We start from the raw sequence: 19,378 nt of genomic DNA on the forward strand, positions 1-19,378 counted from the left end.
GCATCTGAAGCGTGGTGAGTAAACGAATCACCGTCATTTTCTAAAGGCAGATATTCTCCTTCAGAATCAGGGTCAGCGAATAGAAAACCCAACACTTCATTGCGGGTAAACTTTTCTGATGCCATTACACGATAATGTAGTGCAAATACTCTCTGACGTTGACAATACCGCTCTGATAAAAATGGCACACACGCACAGTAGCTCCGGTATTTCTCGCACTGATTCAATGAGCTCTAGCGGGAAGATTTTGTATAGAAGCATGACGATTTTTCGACTCGGTGATGACGTATGACATGTCTGCCATCTAGTGGAGTGGAGTTTGAACGAATTATGACACCCTATTTGACAAAATCGGCCGTTTTATTCAGTGCCGCATCTTGTTGACTATAGTCGCCTGTGGCGCCTAGAGGGTTAATTAGTCTTAGTTAAAGATCTCCAGATCAGTGATTTACGCATGATCTGATCCGCCATTTACCATTCACAAAAGCTGGTATTGTGTTTCCTGAATCCTTACATTCAGGCATTCAAATGAAATGTAATTAGCATATAAATATTCTATAATAATTCTATCTAAACATCCCAAAACAACGGCACCCATATAACTGCTGTTGTTTTGAGAAGTATTGCTCATGCAAGCATCATGCAACAATGCAAAAACAATGAACCTATTGTAGGCCTAATTATATTTTACATTAGTAAAGCAGTATTCTGATGTGCATGTTTTCACAAACTTTTGTGAACAATCTTAGCACTTTAAACATTGACTGTTTTGAAGTGCATGTATAGAAATATAGTATAAAAATAATAATAATTGTGATATCATTATGATAAATTAATGTGGGAGGAGGGGGTGGGTTCATGTAGGTGGGCCCTATGACCAACCCTAACCCTAAGATGGACCGTGCCAACCCACTTGGCTGCGCTGGGTTCTGTGAATAGGAGCGAACACCTTATCCCCAACCCCTAAACCTAACCCCACTCCCTCGCCCTGTGAGGAGGCCCACGCAGCGGCCAGGTATAAATTACTAACTCCTAACCAGCCTGTTCTCCCACCTGTTGACACTGGGCTTCTTCCACTCACATACATAAACACACAGATCTTTATTTTCATCTTTATTTCATTCATAATAAAAAATAAAAAAACAACAAAAATGACAAAACCAAAACATGTGTACAACAAAAACATACAGTTTAAAAAACAATTCATGTCAGGATCCCCAAGCCACAGTTCATGGATGTGGGACAGTATAAATTTGGGAGTTGCAACTGCTTCCTGCTCATTTGTGCTCCTGCTCGCTGTGAGTTCACAGCTCAGCAATTTTGTCTAGATGGTGCACCTGTAAGCCTAGCCTGAAGAAGGTCTAAACAAGACAGAAACGTTGTGACAGGCTTACCATTCAGAAGGCTATTCAGCCTAATTTTTTGAAAACATGAAGGCTATTCAGCTGCATTTTTACCTCAGGGTCAGAAGACTATTCAGGTCAAAGGCTAAGATCAGCAAAAACTTACCTGTGAAGCTAACAAGGCTACTAAAAGCATCTCGAAATTAACATAAACATAGTTGAAGGCTAAAAATCAGCGAAAACTTACCCGAGAAATGCACAAGGCTCCTCAAAGCATCTAGAAGCTAACAAAAGGCTAAAAATAGGTAGCAACTTACCTGAAAAACAATACTCGAAGCTAACAAGGCTACTTTAAGCATCTCGAAGCTAACTAAGACACAGTGGGAAACTAGAACCTGTGGAAAAGAACAAGAAGATTAAAAAACAAGGAAGCACACAAGAATGAGGCTACTAAAAGACACAGTGAAAAACATCACTTATCTTTAAGCGAAGTCCAAGCCCGAAAAGAGGATTTAATATTTGTGATGGATTTAGCCCAGTTTGCAGGGAGGGATGGACCGTGCCAACCCACTTGGCTGTGCTGGTAGTATTTTTCAAAGATCTATCCACTCAAACAGTAAAAAAAATGTATGGGGAAAAAGGGTTTGCCATTCGACTCAATCACCTAAAACGTACTCTTATACACTTTCTGTGGGAACTTTTTTCAGAACCCACTTTGGACTTTGGAAAAAAAAAAACGCTTTATAATGGGAGTCAATGGCAGCACCCATTTCCGCTTGAGCAATATAGACATATTGGGTATCGTTGGATAGGTATTGATGAGAGGAATGCAGTGGACATGGTTTCCATATGTTTCGTGCTTGTTGGTACAGAAACAGATATTAGCCTGCTGTTGGTATATATTACCAATTAGCAGTTTCCAGGCTGCACCACGTGGAGGTTTCTGTATAAGCAGCCCTTATTATCTAAACTAAAACTAACACTACACACTAACTACACACACCAGAACACACTATAACACACTAAACCACAGCAAACCACACTAGAACTATATACAAAAAAACACGTCTTACGGAAGCCATTATTAGGTCTCACTCTCTCATGTGTGTAAATAAAAAGGAAAAACTGTAAAAAAAAAAACTAACTCTAACCCTCGGACTCCCTGACCTGCTTTTAGCTTGTGGTCAAATGCCTTCATAGTCCTTACCGGGAACCCAGCTTCTTGGGCGGCCTTTACGTATGCACCATACGCCTTCAACCTAGTCCCTGACAACCCTACCAGTAGAGCAATCTCCTGGCTCGACCACAGCCTGCTCTGGTGTTGGCCGGCAACACCATGGTGTGAGATCGCTCTGGGAGCGGGTCATCTTGCAGCAGGAGCTGACAGTCGGCAAGCTCCGGTTCCTCCTCCTCCTCCCTGGCCGGTTCTGTTTGCCTGGGTGCTGGGCCAATCTTTGCCTCACCCACTTTAAACGGGATGTCAGGTCCCAGCTGGTACAGCTGGAGCCCTTCAATATTTAGGGGGAGAGTGAAGTTCCCCAAGATCTTCAAATCCCTTAGGCCTTTCACAGTCACTGGGGAGGTCCTGTAGAGGTCGTGCAGTGTTTTGAAAACAACAAAAGTGTTGTTTTGGATAAATGCTATGCAACTGACGAACGGCAGCAGCTGAAGCTGCTTCTCTTGGTCAGCTGGAATTTGGGGGTGCCTCCACCTGTCCCCAAGCCTCTGGCATCCCCCACTCCCTGTACCTCTGAATTCCCGTCTTAAAACAAAGCTGCCTCTGTCTGGACCCTTCGGACCGTGCCCTTGTACAGCTTGAACCGAGGAAACCACCTTAAGCCAAGCATCTTCATGCCCTCCTTCAACAGCAGGGAGAAGTCGTTGCCAAAGTGCACCACGATATTATAGGCCCTTTGGAAGACACATGGAAACCTGAAGTTTCCAATGTGTTCTTCGATGTTCCTTATAAAGGACTCGATGGTTACTGAGTCGGCAACGACACCAGGTTTAGTGGTGGCCGCCAACGCCTCCAAAGGGATGTCACCATTCCTTCTGTAAATGTCCTTCAGAAGGATCAGGATCAGCTCCTTTCTGAACACTGCCGGGCCAGCCGACCGCGAATCAGAAAAGAGAAAAATTCTCCTGATCCTCTCTCGTTGAAGAAGGTCGGAGACAAAGACCTCCAAGGGCGGAGGGACCAGCCCAGCACTGGCGGCCGAGTGGGGCGCCAGACCCAAAAAACCCCCGGGTCTTCGTGATGCTATTTATATTTGTGGAGCTCGTGCCCAGGCTCACACTGAATTGACGGGAGGTTGGGGACCGTGGCTGGCCGTGGAAATATTCCTCGAGCCAACTCTCTGGAAGGCCTGCCAAGACTGGTCGTAACCCCCCATATGCTTAGCAGAGAGGAACAAGTTCCTGAGCTGCTCGCAGAGGTACTTTACAACGCCATGGGTCACGGTATGTACTCCCTGCCCGTCGATGTCCCGGAAGGGCAAGAAGAGCATGGCCTCCCTGGACAGTAAGGCATGAAGGCCCTCCATATTGAAGATGGAGGACGCATCCACCAGTTCAGGGATGCCCTGTTCTGCCCCAAACTGGAGCACTACCTCCACCCTCGCAGGCAGCTGAATGTCGGCTTTCGCTACGAGCTTCTCAAAATGGCTCAAGTATGACTCAGCCCGCCGTGCCAAGGCTCTACACTGGTTGTGGTGCAAAACACCACAGCATGCGATCACCACAGTGACAGGGTGCTTAAAAAAAGGCACCTGGTGGGTGTGGGGGTGTCGCAGTAGAACTGGACGTGGTTGAGCCTTGGGTTTTCAGGCCGCTTTTGGAGCAACCCATGAACCAAAGGGCCGAGGTCCAGCTCCTGGGCGTCCAGATTAGACTGATAGTTGGCTGACTCGTGGATGGACATGTTCGTATACATGTGGCCCCTAGGCCCCGTCACCTTCTCCAGGCCGTACCTGGACCAGGTCAGGTGCGTGAGGGAGTCTAGGGACCCCATCAAATTGTTGGTCCGGTGGACAAACAGCTATATAGGAAAGCTCGCCCACGCTGTTCCTTTGAAAGGTGGGCCTTTCGAAGGAACCTTCGCAAAGGGGTTTAGCCTCTTAATGAGGTCCTTAAGGTGAGCGGAAGGGGTTTAGCCCCTTAATGAGGTCCTAAAGGTGAGCGGTGACATCTCTGTATATGTCTACCGTCATCTCCTGAGCCCTAACGGCTGAGGAGAACTTATTGGACGGCCTTGTTTTGTGCCATGGCACCACCGACAATATCAAGTGCCAACCCCAGTTGGCAAATGCCATCCTGACACCATGGCACTTTTGAAACTCATTCAGTACTTGCTGGGAATACCCAAAACATCCACGAATAGGGCGTCCACGAAACGGCTCTCCATGTGAAGAGAAAGAAGTTGTGCTTCAATATTTCTCACAAAAAAAATCATTATCTTAACCCACTGTCTCAATTACATCCGAGCTACATTAAGGATTCCTATCATTTTGTGGATGTTTTGGGCCGTCTGGAGGTCCCGTTGGAGACTCAATTGTTCACTATTGACGTTGAGTCTCTTTATACCAACATAGATACCCACCGGGGCCTCCTGGCAGTCCGAAACATCTTTAACAGGTACCCTGACCCCCAAAGACCAGATGTTTATATTCTGGAATTATTGGAGTTAACTTTAACACGCAATGACTTTGAGTTCAATGACAAATACTATCTACAAACCTGTGGCTGTGCCACGGGTAAAAATACTCCCCGGCATATGCTAACATCTATTTAGCTGAATGGGAAAGAGAGGTCTTTGAATTATGTCCTAATAAACCATTATTATATTTCCGCTTTTTGGATGATTTAGGTGGGCTATGGCAACATTCACCTGAGGTATTCGAGGTTTTTATGAACACGCTTAATAATTATCACCCTAGAATAAAATTAAAACACATTCTAGATCCAACCAAAGTACAATTTCTTGATACAGAGGTGTCTTTTCGCATAAGCTGTCCTTTAGCAACCACGAAGAAAATGGCTACCAAAGTTTATTTTAAGGAGACGGACAGACATGCACTCCTACACAAATTAAGACCCCCATGGTCTTAAATTGTCTCTTATCTTTTACTTAATGTCAGGAAATAGCACTTTTAGTCTTTGGTGTCCTTGTGTTTTCTCTACAGTACTGGTATTCCTTTTTTCTTTCTCTATGTGCGTTTTATATATTTTGAGTGTATTTTATCACAATTATATATTTATTCTCTTTATATTGCACATTTGCACTTTAGCACTTATTATGACCACACAATTTTAGCACTTAACTTACCTGTACTGTGGATATTATTACCTAGTAGGCACTTTTAGACTATTTCCTACAACATTATACTGAATTCCAAACAACACACCCCACTTTCCAACACCACACACTCATCTCCGCATTTAGATGCAATAAAAACCTCAAAGACCTCCTCATACGCACCACCTTCACCCGTCACTTACAACCCCACCCCCTAAAGAAAACCTACATTTCGCCCCTCACTTATTCATCACCAATATATGTCACTGTTCTGCACCCACTAACCCTTTAAATTTAGACACTCCCTACTTAGTTTATGTTATCACCTGCACTCACTGTCACATGTTGTACAGTATCGGGGAAACTGGACATACACTATGCACATGCCTCAAACAACATCTGCACAACATACACAAAAATACACTCAACACTTACCTCGTCACACACTTCCAGACGCACAACATCGCACATTTGAGGGTCTGTGGCCTTGAAGGGAATCCAGGCTGGACCTGTTTACAGAGGAAAAGAGTAGAGAGATTCTGGATTTTAAAACTTCAAACACTACATCCAAAAGGTTTTAATGAAAAATTAAATTAAAGTTTTAAACCACTCTGTGCCTTTTTTTATCTCTCCTTTTTAACTTTTATTTTATTTGACTTTTAAATGGGAATAGTGGGGGCGAGAACAACTGGCCAGTGCATAATAGTTAAAACAACTACCAACCAAAATAAATTTTAATTCTAATTTCCTAACCCTAACACACTGCACAGAGATGACCGTCATCTCTGTCATCATCTCGCGCCTTCTCTTTCGGAAGGCTAAAAAGGTTCTCACTGTCATGTTCTTGTTCTGACAGGCCTGTACATACTTTGTGTTGGGCTGTCTGTTTCAGCAAGACTGATCAGATTTATTTCAGTGGTGCTACACCTCAGTCGGACGTTACTTGACTGGACCCAGCTGGTCGACTTGATGGCAGGGATCTCCTCAATAATCTCCTCCACCTCCAGGAGGTCACCGGGTTCCTGCCTGTCCTGTGGTTGTTCAGTTGACTTTTTGGCTGGAACCACTGGCATCTTCATCCTGTAGGGTACTGTCTTGTGGAGTTTCCACAGGTGCATTACGCTGATCCTCTCCATCAACTCATGTCCCTGGATGAGGTATTTCTGGAGAGTTGACTGTTAAAGAGGCATCTCTCTCACCAGTTCCTTGAGCTGATTGTACTGGATGAACTCTCCATTCATCCTCAGTCAACTCAGGAAGGTCAACGCAAGGAGCTTTTGGGCCTTGGTGAGAGGTGGAAGCCTCCTGCTCATTACCTCCAGCCCAGGCATGCCATGGAACTTATAACATTCCAAGTTCCGTGCCTCCTGCTCACTACCTCCAGCCATGGCATGCCATGGAACTTATAACATTCCAAGTTCCGTGCATAGCTGAGACCCTGGCACTCGATCTCCATGCACACATCTCCAAGAATCCTGGCCAATTGAGCCTCTTTTCTTGGCTCTGAAGCTGCAAAGTGCACAGCATTGAACTTGCTTGCCACCTTCCAAACATTGTGCTTGCTTGACTGCTCCATCCTCAACACAGGGAACAACTTCAGCCTGAGCTCACTGAAGCCCAGGAGCAGGCATTCCTCCACTTGTAAGCCTGCTTCTTGGACCAGCTGTCTCCCTCTGTTAAAGGTGTGCGGAAATCCGAACCGGTACTCAGTTGCAAGCTTCTTGCTGAGAGCCTCCACCGTGACCCTCCAGCAGCTTGTCTCCCTGAAGGATGTAGTAGGGCACAGCCGGACTGTTGTAGAGATCCCCCAATGCCACCCTCAGCATCGTGGCCCCAACGACTGCAGGTCCTGCCTCAAGAACCTCTGTGAGGGGGAATAGCCTCCTCACATGCAGAGCCAGCTGCTGGTTCCCTGTCCAGGTCCTCAGTGGGGGACGCACTATTAAAAGGTGCAAGCCCTGCAAAGCCCCTCAGGTGACTTGCACTCCTGGGATTGACTGTGCAAGTGCCCAATGAGGCACTATAGTGCTGGTAAAACACACTAAGTGGATGGCCGTGCATAACCTCTTCATAGGCTAGCTCAAACTGGTTAGCCTTCCATGCAGCCACAAATCCTCCTTTCCCCAAGTTGGAGAGAAGGAGATTGCTGAGTGAGGAGATGTAGCTCATCACCTCCTTCAAGATTCCAAATAGGGAACATTGCCTGGTGTCCATGACTGGGACAATCCGCAGAAGGCTTTCCAACGCAGAGAAGTCAAAATAGTCTTCTGCCTGGATGCTCCCAGGTATCCCGCTCTCCCTGCTGAAGAATGCCACTTACTCCAGACGGGATCTCTGTTGGCCCATCATCTTCAGACACGCATCTTGCACATGCTGAAGGTAGAGGTTTGCAGCATTCAGCATCCCCTCAATGGATTTGAAATGCTGCAGGTCACACAAAGTGATTTACCCACTAATTGGGTGCTTCACCTTGGTGTTGAAGTGGACGTGCGGAGATGGCACGTACATCTGGAGGAACCGCACCAGACTCTGGCGAAGGATCCTCAGGATTGGTGGCCGTCCAATGGCGTCTGCACGTTGACGCACTCGTGCATGCCCAAGATGCTATAGCAGGAACAGGAGAATCCAACCAGCTGCTGTAGCCCGAATCGGGACCACAGCAGGTGGAGGTCTCTGTCCTTTACCATCCATGGTAAAGTGCGCTGACATGGCCTGGACTTTTTGCAGGTCCAGGAACCCCAGGTCAAACCGGCCTTCCAGCTTTTGGCCAAACTTGGTGATGCTTGGAACAAGGATGATGTACTCATCATCATTGTTTGCGTGTAGGATGGCATGCTGCAAAAGTGTCATCACGAATTCTAGGTCTTGTGGCAGGACCTCAAACTTGGCAGTGTACGACAGACATTGTTTCATAAAAGAAGGCCTTCTTAAATCTTCTTCTGACAAAAGCTGAAGTTGTTCTAAGAAGTTTTCCCTAACCTCGTTCAATGCCTCAGTGGCAACATGGTGGTAGGACAGTTGCTGGTCCAAGATGGGGTTGGGCATTTTGGGGTCCTTGGGCATTGCCGTCAAATTAAAAAACAATGCTCCATCCATGTGAGCGAGGACAATGCCGCAGCAATTCCATAGCACCTTTCGCCCTTTGGGCGAATAGGACTGTAGGTCCACGTGTTTCCTCTGCAGGAAGTACTGGTAGGTGACCTTTAGCACTGGCGGCAGAAAAATATAGTGGACCCCTGAGGTCACGGCCGTGAACTCTTGCAGCTCGATATGGACGCCGTCGATATCGAAACTGCAATTCAGGAAAGCCGAGGGCTGGCTTATGGTGCTGGCGTGAAGGGGAACCCTCACATCAGCCCTTAAAAAACAATCCACGCTTGGCGCGGGAGCCCAAGCGGCTTCAAGATTACGAGTGTTCTCTATGGCCGTTAGAACATGGCCAACCTCAATGTCCTCAAAATCCATACTGGTTTGGAGGGTTAGCAAAATGGTAGCGAAATGCTACTGGGTTAGCGATTGACTAGGGTTAGCGAAATGCTACTCTGCTGTACAGCTCTGTACACTCGCTTGGTCCTGTTCATCTCTGAATGACACTCAAGTCAGAGCACCCCTATTTATAACCTCTGTTTTTTGAAAAAAACAAATACCGAAAATAAAAATATTTGATGAAAATAAGCTGGATCGCGTCCATTTCCGTGGCTGTCCACCTCAAATACACTCCCCTGGGGAGAACCTGACTTTTGGAGTACCCTGCAACCTCCTGCAAGTCCTCAGGTTGCCTTTCTCTGTCGGTGAACTTTTTCTGGTCCTGGGTCTTTGACAGTGCATGTGGTCATCCGGTAGGGGACTGTCTTGTGCAATTTCCATGATCTGAACGCTGTGACCATCTCCATCAGGTCCTGGCTTTGTATCAGCAGCTTTTGGAGTGTTGCCTGTGGAAGTCGCATCTCTCCTGCAAGTTCTCTCAACTGCACATAGTCCACATAGTCCCCATTCATCCTAAGCCCAATGCAGCTGATAAACGTCAGTTGGGTCAGCTGTTGGGCATTAGACATGGCAGGCAGTCTCCTCACTACAGTCTCCAGCCACGGCATGCCACAAAACCTGTAGCGTTACAGATTTCTGGTGTAACTTAACCGCCGGTGTTCTATTTCAAGAAAGATGTGGCGATCAAACCTGAGCCCCTATAATAAAGTAATATAATGAAAATATGGCGGTTACAGGAGATGGTCAGTGTCTATAAATAACAGCCCAGGTAGCGCTGTCTCCGCTTGTGCAATCTTGTCTTCGTTTCCCTCTACCGGTGTTTCGTCTGCTGCGTGTTTCCCTGCGTAGGCTGAACGTGACGACAGGTAGAGTGTTTTGCCTTGTGAGAGCGGCCTGGTTTGGTCCGACAGGTAGAGCGTTTTGCCTTGTGAGAGCGGCCTGGTTTGGTCCGACAGGTAGAGTGTTTTGCCTTGTGAGAGCGGCCTGGTTTGGTCCGACAGGTAGAGTGTTTTGCCTTGTGAGAGCGGCCTGGTTTGGTCCTTGTCTCGGACGCTCCGTGAGTATTGCCTAGCCTTAAAGAACTGTTTTTCCACTGTTGATCTCCTTGCGCTGTAATTGTTTGCAGGAGTCATGCAACGTGGGTAAGCTAGTAGTTTTGTGCGAGTTGTTTGGTCCTTTGGTGTGCACTCCATTCGCTCTGTGATCTCCTTGCATTAGAACTGTTTTACCATTGTTTGCAGGAGACATGCGACAGTAGCGAGGTTGTAGCAGCTGGCCCACTTCTCTGTGTTGTCCCGTGCTTTTTAAAAACGCTCTTGTTGTTTAGTCGTGAGCGGCGCGACTTTAAGTTGAATATATAGATTACATAGGCTACCGGGGAGGGTTTTCTTAGGGGTTTTCCTGGGGATTATTATTTTGTCTTTTGGGGATATTTTTATTTCTACATCTTCCTTTCCTCCGGCGCTGGCCTGCCTTTATTGTAATCTAATCTAAACTGTAAACGTTTGTGCTCTAGTCAAGTCAAGTTTATTTATATAGCACATTTCATACACAGAGGTCATTCAATGTGCTTTACATAAACAAAACCAAACAATAATAACAAATAAAAGCATAGAAGGGCAATATAGTCAAAGAATAGTTAAAAGGTAAAGATCATAATAAAAAGAAAACATAAAACACAAGGTAAAATCATTTAAAAATAAAGAATAATTAGTAAGCAAAAACAAAGGCAAAAGTAGTAAAAAAAAGTAATAAAAGACAAAGTAGAATAATTATCGAGGCAGATTCAGAATTTGTAACTCGGCACAGTTAGCAGAAAGCGTCTGAGAACAGTTTGGTCTTAAGTCTAGATTTAAAACTGGCTACAGTTGGGGCTTTTTTAATGTCATCCGAAAGTTGGTTCCACAGCTGAGCCGCATAGCAGCTAAAAGCTGCTTCACCATGTTTAGTTCTAACTGTAGGTTTTACTAGCAGGTTTTTCACCTGGGACCTGAGAGGACGAGAAGGTGTGTACTGCTGAAGCATATCTGACAAGTATTTAGGCCCTGCTCCATTTACTGATTTATAAACAAGCAATAGTGCTTTAAAGTCAATTCTGTGACTTACTGGGAGCCAGTGCAAGGACTTAAGAATTTGAGTAATGTGGTCAGTTCTTTTAGTTTTTGTTAGAGTCCTAGCTGCTGCATTTTGTATCACCTGAAGCTGTTTAATAGTCTTTTTAGGAAGGCCTGTGAACAGTCCATTGCAGTAATCAACCCTGCTGGAGATAAATGCATGAATGAGTTTTTCTAAGTCATGTTTTTGACATCAGCCCTCTGAGTTTGACAATATTTTTGAGGTGGTAAAAAGCTGATTTCATGTGGCTGTTGAAATTTAGATCACTGTCAATTAATACACCAATATTTTTAACAGTATCCTTTGTCTTCAACCTTTTTGTGTCAAGGAGAGTGGCAAAGTCTTTCCTCATTTTTACCAAATATAATTACTTCAGTTTTTTCTTTGTTCAGCTGAAGAAAATTTTGAGACATCCCGGTGTTGATTTGTTCTATACACTGACACATAGATTCAAGAGGACCATAGTTGTTTGGTGATAGAGCTAAGTAAATTTGTGTGTCATCTGCATAGCTATGATATGAAATCAAATTATTTTGAATGATTTGTCCAAGTGGGAGCATATAGAGGTTGAATAATAGTGGGCCCAAGATCGACCCCTGGGGAACACCACAGTTTTGGAGAGCTTTTCTTTTTGTTACGTGATTTTGCTATTTATTGTTATTTTGTATTTATTGGTTCATCCACACTGGGAACTTTGAAGCAGTCGGCTACGTTATAGTAGCCAATTAATTATACCCTAAATAAAATGTCTGTGCTGCATTTGAGTAGCTTATAATAGCAGCCTCAATTGTTTAACCTGCTACTTCATACTGTTTTTGAGTTTATTGTGGCCTTAGGCTTAAGAGGTCTTTTTTGACTGAAGATACTTTCCCCCCTCGTTTTTGGACCTTTTTGCGTCTTGCCTTTTTGCGTTTTTTGTCGAGGCTACCGCCTACCGCCTCCTAGTGGCCTGACTTAAAAATAGGCTGAATGGACTGCTACTGCTTTTTGTTACTGTTTGTTTGCTTGTGAGGTGTTCATATGTGTGTCCTGAACAATATATTCCCTTTTGAACACACCTGCTTGCATTTCTTGAAGTCTTTTTAGTTAAAGAGTTAAAACCATTTAATGTTTTGTGGTGCTTTATAAAGCCATTTAGTTATTATTTCTTAACTTTAGTTTATCTTCACTCTGTCTGAGTGGTGGTGGATAAATCCACCTGGCGCCCAACCATTACGCTACCCCACTACCGCCACACAGATGTCACCTGTCAGGCTTGCCAGTTTAGCTTCCTTTGGGGGATTTGTCTTGGATGAGTGGACAGCAACATAGACATTGGGGACCTTCCGAACATTGTAGTTCTCCTGCTTGTCCACAAACATCACCTGGGGGAAAAAGTTCAACCCCAGTTCCTCAAATGCCAACTCCAGGCACTTCACCACATCAACCCCAGCTTCCTCAGCTAGCTGTTTCCCATGGTAAAAAGTGTGGGGAAAGCTGAAATTGTAATTTTTGCCAATTTGCTCAGCAAGGTTCTCAGTGGTTACGCTGCCAGTAAGTGACAAACCATCTGGCAGCTTCTTGTCCTGCAGAATCGTCCAGAGAATAGCTTCTGCTCCTGCGTCGAAGGGTGCAGCATCTAAACAATCTGTGACGGGGAACAGCTTTCTCACCCTCCTTCCTGGCTGCTCATTGGAAGACCACACTGTGACTGGAGGAGGATCATCCCCAACAGCAGCACTGTTACATGGGGACAACCCCATAAAACCCCTACAGTGGGTGAGGCTTCACTCTGCCAAAGTGCAAGTAGCCAAGGAGGCACTGTAATGGCTGTCGTTGGGTGTGAGTGAATGCCCATAGATCATCTCCTCACATGCCAACTCCAATTGGTAGGCTTGCCAGCATGGCAAGAATCTGCCTTTGCCTCCATTGCTCATGTGTGCCTCTGTTAATTTTGTCACAAAGTAATTAAAGGTCTCATGCAAAACCTCAACTACGTTGCACTGCTGCTGACAATAGGAACAACAACCCGGTATCTTTCAAAGAGAACTTCCAATGCAGGCACAATGAAGTATTGTTCCGGATTCACAGAATGGGGTGTGCCCCAGGATTTGTCCAGTTATGTCACGTATTCCATCCTTAACCCAAACTGGCCCTTCATTTTTAGGCCCAGGTCCTGCATCCAAATAGTCAGCAGCAGCCCTCTCCATTCCTGCTCTAGCCTGGCTGTGTTGCAGATTACACAATGCAATCAACCCACTGATGGGGTGTGGGTACTTGGACTCAAAGTGGCAATGGGGAGATTCCACATACATCTGGAGAAACCTAAGGGGACTTCTTGCCAGGATGTCAAGAATTGGTTTGCGGAGGTCCACAGCACGATTGCACAAGCAGGTTTGAACATACACGGCCTCATGCATGCCCAATATTGAATAAGTGTTGGCAGAAGGCCCCACAAGACTCTGTAGCCCATATCTTGACCACAGAAGATGCAAGATTGGGTCTTTAGGTCTGATGTTGCAGGCAACATGCAAAGACATAGAGACTATCTCCTCTCAGTATATTAGTGTTGACTGGTGTTCATACACATGTATGTTGATTGGCATCCATGTGTTTCACCATGTCTCAGTGATGACATTCAATCTCAGGGGGTTCTTAAAGCCATTTTAGTCCCCAATGTGTACAAAAATGTGCCTTGTGCTTGTTTGTTTTTTAGATTAGATTATGAATGTGGTTATTATTATGCTGTTATGAACACTATATAAATACATTTTTGTTATGTCTATAATCATTTGACATAAACAATACTGTAATAATGCAAAAAGTTTACACAAAACAATTCCACAGTGATCATTAACCAGAATTCATGTTTTTAGCTATATAAAAGTTGACAAAAGAAGTGTGACACACAAATGCATTTAGTTTATATTTAGAGCACTGCACTGCTGGGGATAGGTGGCAGAGGCCCCAGCATCGTCAGTTGTGAAATCAAGATATGCCATTATGAGGTCTTTTTGAGGAAAACACGAGAACAGGGGTGTCTCTTTCCAGCTTCAAGAAACTCTTGAAGACCCAACTCTTTAGAGAGCACCTCCTGTCTTAGCATTTACCCTGCATTACCCTCTCCACCCTGTACAGCAGACATGTCAAAGTCAAGGCCGGCCCGCGAATGAATTATCTACGGCCCCCGGGATGATATTTGATTACAATTAGAACCGGCCCACAGGCCACAGCCGCCGGCTGCTGTTCTGCACGCACCAATACTCCATTTCCCACCATGCAATGGTAGCCCACGAACTCACTGCGGCGCCACAAGTGGGCCTCGGCTTCATTATTCATCAGTAGGCTATTCAGTCAGGGCAGATGTCAACTTTCAGCTACCCCCCTCCCCAGTGCTGTGCCTGAACACGTTCATTGAACGAAAGTTCATAAACTCGTTCATATTTTGAGCGAACATGAACTGAACGTACTGTATTAGCCTACTACTGCCTGATGAACGTTACTGTGAACTCATTCATTCTTCATTCTGGTGTCTGTGAACGGCACGCTCTTTCAGTTTAACTTCGTTGAATAGGGTGTCAGATTTCTACAGAGCCTTCCACGCGAAAACCCGGCAAAAACACTGTAAAAAGGCCTTAATATGGCAGCATGCAGGTCACCATTTGTCAAACTATGGGCCGCGGTCCGCAATGTGGACAATGGTCTGCAGAGTGAAATTATTCCCGGGCCATCGTCTGATAATTTGCTGCGCAATTGATCAAGGAGCTGCGGACAGAAAAAGAAAACAAACATTTCTGCAACTAGATGTACCGCAGAGCGGTACAAAATATGACCGCCGCCCAGTCCAGCACATGTTTTCCACAAAAATAAGTCATGCTGAAAAGCATATATGATTCTAACTATCTCACTGAATTGCATTATGCACACTCAATTCTCACTGGTATCTGCTAGACAACAAGAACCAAAACATGATTAGTTCATAGATTTCACATGTAATATACATTTGATACAACCCCACCCCCATCTTGCCTGTTCATAATTTTGAGAAATTCTTGAATTGTGTGCATGTTTATGTTTATGTGGGTGTGTGTGTGCGTGCATGTGCTTGTGTGTTTGCCTGTTTATGTGCCTGTGTGTGTGCATGTGCATGCATGCGTATATATGTCTACTGTGTGAGTATGTGTCATACGTAGGATTACTGTGAATGTTTGTGTGTGCTTGTGTATCTGTTTATGCACATGTGTGCATATGGAATGGGTTTACATGACCCCTGGAGGCAAACATACGCAAAACATTGGTCATCCTAGGCCCTACGGTTCTCAAGATATTCACAGAAAACTGTGTCTGCCCTACCCTCCTTTCGGGGGGTCCAGTCCAGCGGGGGGGCTACAGATCAAAACGAAAAGCGATGGTTCCATGCTATCCATGTGGGGCTACATGCCCACCAAGTTTCGTGTACCCCGGTCTTACAGTGTCCCAGGAATCCTTGACGGAAATTTGGACATGCGAAAAAGAAAAAAAAAAAAAAAAAACTGACTAAACCTATATGACCACCGCTTCGCTGCGCGGCAGTCATAATTAGTAGGAAATACTTGTTTGGTGTCATCAAACATAGAGGCATAGAATTAAGTCGTGGTATGGGTGTTTATTCAATGCATGTGTGTGCATGTTGGTAGTAAAGCTATAAGCTTCAACCTATTGGAAGGCTATTTAATTATGAAATTACATTTAATAGAACAACGTGGATTTATGCAACTTCCATAAAAAAAACAGAGCACAGACTATATAAAACACTGTTTGGCATTAAGTATTAAAGTCAGCCAAAAGCTATTAGTCTTAATTAGTCTTAGTTAACCCTCTAGGCGCCACTGTCGAGTTTACTCGACAAGATGCGGTACTGAATAAAACGGCCGATTTAGTCAAATAGGGTGTCATATTTCGTTCGACATCCACTCCACTAGGTGGCAGACATGTCATACGTCATCCCCGAGTCCGAAAAAGGTCATGGTTTAAACAAAACTTTTGAGCTACAGCGCATTGAATCAGTGCGTGCAATACCGGAGCTAGTGTGCGTGTGAGCCACTTAGTCAGAGCGATATTGTCAACGTTAGCGAGTATTTGCATTAGATTATCGTCTAATGGCATCAAAAAAGTTTACCTGAAATGAAGTGTTGGGTCTTCTATTCGCGGACCCTGATTCTGAAGGGGAATATCTGCCTTCAGGAAGTGAGAGTTTACTCCATAGTTTAGCTTACACCAAGCACAAACGTTGAATCGTTTGCCCAATGTCACTGGTGGGAATAATGTTTCACGGGTTCGGAGTGTTCATCGGGAAGTTAACAGGGTGTTAGTGGTGTGGCGAACAAGGCTGGAGGTAGCCTAATAGCGCTAGCTTCTGTCTTTTGCCTCTCCACAATCGCGGCGACAGTAACGTGGTGGAGCCTTTGTCTAATGCGACTGGGTATGTCAGACGAGGTCGAAGTGCTCATAGGAGAGTTAGGGGGAAACGTAGTGGCAGTGTGGGGAGTCGCAATGAGAATGACAGTAGGCCTAGTCCGAGCTGCGCAAATTCTCTCCACTCGGCGCGCGCGAGGCAGATCTGGCCATGCTGCTCGCATGGTGGAGGTGGTGATTAGGTCATGCATAGTCTATCACAAGATGATGGGAATGCCGGCCCTGTATGGATAGGGATAGGGAGTCATTATCTCTACAGCAAAAGGCCTGCTACATAAAAAAAAAAAATGTCAGCCATTTATTAGTAATGATTTACACTGTTGATTTGCTATCTATTTCCCTGATCATTTAGGACATACACTATGTGTTCCTTTTTGTGTGTTCATGTCCTTGTGATGTGTGTGTCTTTGTCAGCTAAGAAAAAAAACATCAACAAAAACAACAAAAAGAAAAAAAATACTAACATTGTCTCTTGTCTTGTCTCGTCATCTCACTCCTGATCTGTGCCTTGCCGTGGCAAATGAGCTTTTGAACTAAACAGGTCTTGTCTACTTGTGTTTGTGTGTCATCTGAATAATCTATATGTGCCCCATACATGGAATCAGAGTGCCTACTGTATGTAGTAAATGGAAAATCTCTACAGCAAAAGGCCAGTCTACCGCTACATGCATTTGGTTTGTTTCGGCCATTTATTAGTAATGATTTACACAGTTTGTTCACTACTTACTATTTACCTGAGCATTCAGTATTGTGCAATATAGCATACAGAAGGTGAGGGACATTTTGGGGGGAAAGAAGTGGTGCATTTTATCATTCAAACATGCGACTTTTCATGAAAATTCTATAATCCAAGATGGCCGCCACCATATGACGTCATAATATGCAAATTAGATATAAACATTTAATCTCTACATAAACTTTGGGTCATCCTTAATATTTCTCTAATTTACAGAAAGTCTCTATCTCTTATCACTTTTAAGATATAGCCTTTTGAAATGAAGATGTCAAAATTGATCGTTTCGGGAAAAAAACCTCTGGCGCCTAAAGGGTTAAAGATAGTTAAAGATCTCCAGATCAGTGATTTACGCATGATCTGATCCGCCATTTACCATTCACAAAAGCTGGTATTGTGTTTCCTGAATCCTTACATTCAGGCATTCAAATGAAATGTAATTAGCATATAAATATTCTATCATAATTCTATCTAAACATCCCAAAACAACGGCACCCATATAACTGCTGTTGTTTTGAGAAGTATTTCTCATGCAAGCATCATGTAACAATGCAAAAACAATGAAACTATTGTAGGCCTAATTATATTTTACATTAGTAAAGCAGTATTCTGATGTGCATGTTTTCACAAACTTTTGTGAACAATCTTAGCACTTTAAACATTGACTGTTTTGAAGTGCATGTATAGAAATATAGTATAAAAAATAATAATAATTGTGATATCATTATGATAATTAATGTGGGAGGAGGGGGTGGGTTCATGTAGGTGGGCCCTATGACCCCAAAGTATGCCTTGACTGGGCCTTAGGTCAAAGAAGTTTGAGAAAGGCTGATGTAGACGACAAAGCAGCAAGGAGGCATCGTATGATCATTTAAACAAGTTTTATGACAAGGTCGGTGAGGATGGGAATCGTACATTTCTGTGCAAACTTTGCCCGCACTTCCGTCACAGTCATTATTCATTTAATCATTAAATAAAATACAGTACACATCTTGGTTCAATAGGTTACATGCAGTCATTTTAATATATTTTAATAAACATTGAACCAGTCCGGCCCTCGGCTTGTAGCAAATTTGTTTTTTTGGCCCTCTAATGTATTTGACTTTGACATCCCTGCTGTACAGCACTACTTTCGTCTACACACTTCCCTCTATGTAGCTTGATTGTTAATCCTTGTTTGTAAGTCGCTTTCCCAGGGCTACCCGTAACATTGTTCAGCTGCAATACAAACAAACAGCGATTTATGTACGTTTCCTATCCCCTAAGCTTGGATCATCTACAGAAACAACAGCAATGAAAACAACAAATACACACACACACACAAAACAAGTTAAGAAAGAAATCATACCACTTCTTTTTGATTTGGAACGACATCTGTCGTGGAGCGTCTTGGGTTATTGAGCACAAAAAAGCCTTTGCTCTCCAATCTCTCAATGAGTGCACGGCAGGGATCTGCGCTGTTCATTAACTCCGCGATCTCACCGTATTCCCAACTTCTGGCCACCTTGGTCCAGTCTTTTTGGGATCTTTTGGCTTGCATCAGTTGTTGTTTCCGCATGTCCTCTGTGTCTTGTTTCATGCACACCCTTCTAAGATGTGTTGACAAGTTTTCATACAGTTTTTTGCATTTAAGGCAGTAAATGATTCGCCTGTCAGGTCCATCCCTATAAAAAACAAAAATAAACAATGATTTACACACTGTTACAACTGGCTCATGCAGACACATGCAAACACATGCAGAAACAACGGAAGAGTGGATAGACCTAAAGGGGTTCATCACAATCCACACACACAGAGTCATGAGATCACTGGGATGTGCAATCCCATTTTTAAAACATCAACCTGCCAGGGACTGCAGATGAAAACTAGTTAGTGACTAAATCTGGTGCATTTACATGTTAAGGTCCTGTTGATTGGTGTACACTGTTCCTTTCTTTCTTAAATAAATACATGCAAATACAAAATTGAGATTTA

Source organism: Alosa sapidissima, chromosome 24 (genome assembly GCF_018492685.1).
Source record: "Alosa sapidissima isolate fAloSap1 chromosome 24, fAloSap1.pri, whole genome shotgun sequence".
Classification (NCBI taxonomy): Eukaryota; Metazoa; Chordata; class Actinopteri; order Clupeiformes; family Clupeidae; genus Alosa; species Alosa sapidissima.